Source organism: Protomyctophum bolini (assembly GCF_963924005.1).
Source record: "Protomyctophum bolini genome assembly, chromosome: 4".
Lineage (NCBI taxonomy): Eukaryota > Metazoa > Chordata > Actinopteri > Myctophiformes > Myctophidae > Protomyctophum > Protomyctophum bolini.
Window position 1 is genome coordinate 50,793,426 of NC_137865.1, and position 4,793 is coordinate 50,798,218.

The following is a 4,793-nucleotide window of genomic DNA, read 5'->3' on the forward strand; positions in this document are numbered from 1 at the left end:
GACCACGTCTTCCCCGTTGAAGAAGGAACGGATCTCCTACCGGGACAACCCCGTCCAGATGAGTGGGGCTGGGAGGGGGGAAGAAGAGGACAAAGTCCCAAAGTAAAACCCATAACCAGGACACCCTTATTGTCTCCACCAGGCCGAAGGCATGGGGAGAGAGTATGTTTTATTGTCTCCACCAGGCCGAAGGCAATGGGGAGAGAGTATGTTTTATTGTCTCCACCAGGCCGAAGGCACGGGGAGAGAGTATGTTTTATTGTCTCCACCAGGCCGAAGGCACGGGAGAGAGTATGTTTTATTGTCTCCACCAGGCCGAAGGCATGGGGAGAGAGTATGTTTTATTGTCTCCACCAGGCCGAAGGCACGGGGAGAGAGTATGTTTTATTGTCTCCACCAGGCCGAAGGCATGGGGAGAGAGTATGTTTTATTGTCTCCACCAGGCCGAAGGCACGGGGAGAGAGTATGTTTTATTGTCTCCACCAGGCCGAAGGCACGGGGAGAGAGTATGTTTTATTGTCTCCACCAGGCCGAAGGCACGGGGAGAGAGTATGTTTTATTGTCTCCACCAGGCCGAAGGCACGGGGAGAGAGTATGTTTTATTGTCTCCACCAGGCCGAAGGCATGGGGAGAGAGTATGTTTTATTGTCTCCACCAGGCCGAAGGCATGGGGAGAGAGTATGTTTTATTGTCTCCACCAGGCCGAAGGCACGGGGAGAGAGTATGTTTTATTGTCTCCACCAGGCCGAAGGCATGGGGAGAGAGTATGTTTTATTGTCTCCACCAGGCGAAGGCACGGGGAGAGAGTATGTTTTATTGTCTCCACCAGGCCGAAGGCACGGGGAGAGAGTATGTTTTATTGTCTCCACCAGGCCGAAGGCACGGGGAGAGAGAGTATGTTTTATTGTCTCCACCAGGCCGAAGGCACGGGGAGAGAGTATGTTTTATTGTCTCCACCAGGCGAAGGCACGGGGAGAGAGTATGTTTTATTGTCTCCACGGGGAGAGAGTATGTTTTACAGTCTCCACCAGGCTGAAGGCATGGGGAGAGAGTATGTTTTACTGTCTCCACCAGCCGAAGGCACGGGAGGAGAGTATGTTTTATTGTCTCCACCAGCCGAAGGCACGGGGAGAGAGTATGATTTTATTGTCTCCACCAGGCCGAAGGCACGGGGAGAGAGTCATGTTTTATTGTCTCCACCAGCCGAAGGCACGGGGAGAGAGTATGTTTTATTGTCTCCACCAGGCCGAAGGCACGGGAGAGAGAGTATGTTTTATTGTCTCCACCAGGCCGAAGGCACGGGGAGAGAGTATGTTTTATTGTCTCCACCAGGCCGAAGGCACGGGGGAGAGAGATGTTTTATTGTCTCCACCAGGCCGAAGGCATGGGGAGAGAGTATGTTTTATTGTCTCCACCAGGCCGAAGGCACGGGGAGAGAGTATGTTTTATTGTCTCCACCATGAAGGCATGGGGAGAGAGTATGTTTTATTGTCTCCACCAGGCCGAAGGCACGGGGAGAGAGTATGTTTTATTGTCTCCACCAGGCCGAAGGCACGGGGAGAGAGTATGTTTTATTGTCTCCACCAGGCCGAAGGCACGGGGAGAGAGTATGTTTTATTGTCTCCCACCAGGCCGAAGGCACGGGGAGAGAGTGTTTTATTGTCTCCACCAGGCGAAGGCACGGGGAGAGAGTATATGTTTTTATTGTCTCCACCAGGCCGAAGGCATGGGGAGAGAGTATGTTTTATTGTCTCCACCAGGCCGAAGGCACGGGGAGAGAGTATGTTTTATTGTCTCCACCAGGCCGAAGGCACGGGGAGAGAGTATGTTTTATGTCTCCACCAGGCCGAAGGCACGGGGAGAGAGTATGTTTTATTGTCTCCACCAGGCCGAAGGCATGGGGAGAGAGTATGTTTTATTGTCTCCACCAGGCCGAAGGCACGGGGAGAGAGTATGTTTTATTGTCTCCACCAGGCCGAAGGCACGGGGAGAGAGTATGTTTTATTGTCTCCACCAGGCCGAAGGCACGGGGAGAGAGTGTTTATTGTCTCACCAGGCCGAAGGCACGGGGAGAGAGTATATGTTTTATTGTCTCCACCAGGCCGAAGGCATGGGGAGAGAGTATGTTTTATTGTCTCCACCAGGCCGAAGGCATGGGGAGAGAGTATGTTTTATTGTCTCCATCAGGCGAAGGCATGGGGAGAGAGTATGTTTTATTGTCTCCACCAGGCCGAAGGCATGGGGAGAGAGTATGTTTTATTGTCTCCACCAGGCCGAAGGCATGGGGAGAGAGTATGTTTATTGTCTCCACCAGGCCGAAGGCATGGGGAGAGAGTATGTTTTATTGTCTCCACCAGGCCGAAGGCATGGGGAGAGAGTATGTTTTATTGTCTCCACCAGGCTGAAGGCATGGGAGAGAGTATGTTTTACTGTCTCCACCAGGCTGAAGGCATGGGGAGAGAGTATGTTTTACTGTCTCCACCAGGCCGAAGGCACGGGGAGAGAGTATGTTTTACTGTCTCCACCAGGCCGAAGGCACGGGGAGAGAGTATGTTTTACTGTCTCCACCAGGCCGAAGGCACGGGGAGAGAGTATGTTTTACTGTCTCCACCAGGCCGAAGGCACGGGGAGAGAGTATGTTTTACTGTCTCCACCAGGCCGAAGGCACGGGAAGAGAGTGTGTTTTACTGTCTCCACCAGGCCGAAGGCACGGGGAGAGAGTATGTTTTACTGTCTCCACCAGGCCGAAGGCACGGGGAGAGAGTATGTTTTACTGTCTCCACCAGGCCGAAGGCATGGGGAGAGAGTATGTTTTACTGTCTCCACCAGGCCGAAGGCACGGGGAGAGAGTATGTTTTACTGTCTCCACCAGGCCGAAGGCATGGGGAGAGAGTCTGTTTTATTGTCTCCACCATGAAGGCACAACCTGACCTGCCTTGGTGGAGACCTGTCCTATTATAGCGCCACCAGGAGGCCACAACCTGACCTGGCCCCTGGTGGAGACCTGTCCTATTATAGCGCCACCAGGAGGCCACAACCTGTGCCCTGAGGACCAGAGGTACCAAAACATGTCCATGCCATGCAGGGACTTACAGCAGATCTACAAGTTCACAACGTGTCTCAGTGCAACACGTGTCTGAGCTTGTAGATCTCTTCTTTCCGCTGTGTCCTATATAAGGGGAAAAGGCGTGGAGGTCAGTCCGCCGGCCATCGGCAATGAAAGGAGGAATTAGGTCACATGTCTGCCAAATATGACATCATCTGTCTGTGCAACAGGCATTCCGATTGGCCAGTATACGAGATGATGCATGATGACGTTATACGTGCGATGATGAAAGCGCCCCCCCTCACTTCACACAGGTGTGATTTTTCTACTTTCCAAGTACAACGTTATCTCCTACAACAACAGCAACCCCCCCCCTGCAGCCTTGTTTGGGCTCCAAACCTGGGCTCCCTCTTCTGAAAATTAATTAACCCATTCTAGGTGGGAACCCCTTTTTGTGTCTGCGTCATGTCATGCTTTAGCTATTGAAAAATATAGCAGATCTACAAGCTCGTAGGGCGCCACCGAGTGGCGCGCTACGAGCTTTGTAGGTCTGCTATTTTTTTTAAACTGTCATTTAAAAAGAAATCTGATCTCAGGTCAAAATGCGTTAAAGAACCACCGTTCTTCTGTTGCGTTCGAATCTGATCTCAGGTCAGAATGGGTTAAGAACAATACTATAGCTAGGCCGAGCCCCAAACATCCTCGGGCGCTTCCATTACGGCCATTATCCTCCATTATCCGCGGGTATCGCTGTCTCAACGTGACCGCGGTGCAGCGCCCAGACACATGGAACAGAGTCCCCGGACCTCCAGCCAATGACACGCTTCATATGCAAACGACACAGGAAATCAGAACCAGAACTTATGCTTCTCTCTCTGTGTCTCTCTCTCTCTCTCTCTCTCTCTCTCTCTCTCTCTGTCTCTCTGTCTCTCTCTGTCTCTCTCTCTCTCTCTCTCTCTCTCTCTCTCTCTGTCTCTGTCTCTCTCTCTCTCTCTCTGTCTCCTGTCTCTCTCTCTCTCTCTGTCTCTCTCTCTCTCTCTCTCTGTGTGTCTCTCTCTCTCTCTCTCTCTCTCTCTCTCTCTCTCTCTCTCTCTCTGTCTCTCTCTCTCTCTCTCTGTGTGTCTCTCTCTCTCTCTCTCTCTCTCTCTCTCTCTCTCTCTCTCTCTGTCTCTCTCTCTCTCTCTCTCTTTTATATTCGTAACTATTCTGTAACTATTCTGTTGTTGTTGTTGTTGTAAATATTACAACATAACAATAAACCGGTTTAAACTGGCCTTACTTGGTTATGATGTGACGGTGTGTTTTTGCGCTTGTCTCTTTTCTACATTTTACAACGTAGGGCTTTATCAGACGCTCTTAACCCACAGTGACTCACATTAAGTACAAAACACAGAATGATGTATACCTGGCTGTTGAACTAGATGCTTGCTTTGATGCTCATATTATCCTTAGGAACGTATGACGTTGTTTTTGAGTGGTCCGTGCAACCACTCCAAGGAACAGCAATGTCCGGGACTATGTCACTATGTTTAGAGTATACCAGTAGGGGCAAATGTGGCGCTGTTGTGCCAGAAACAGAGAGAGAGAGAGAGAGATAGTGTTGCACTGTTGCCTGCTAATTACAGAGAGAGAGAGAGAGGGAAGGGGGAGAGGGGAGTTGCACCACTCACTTCACACAGGTGTGATTTTTTTATATTGCGTTCCATACATTCCATAGGGCTAGACCACATGGACATATAACATCATC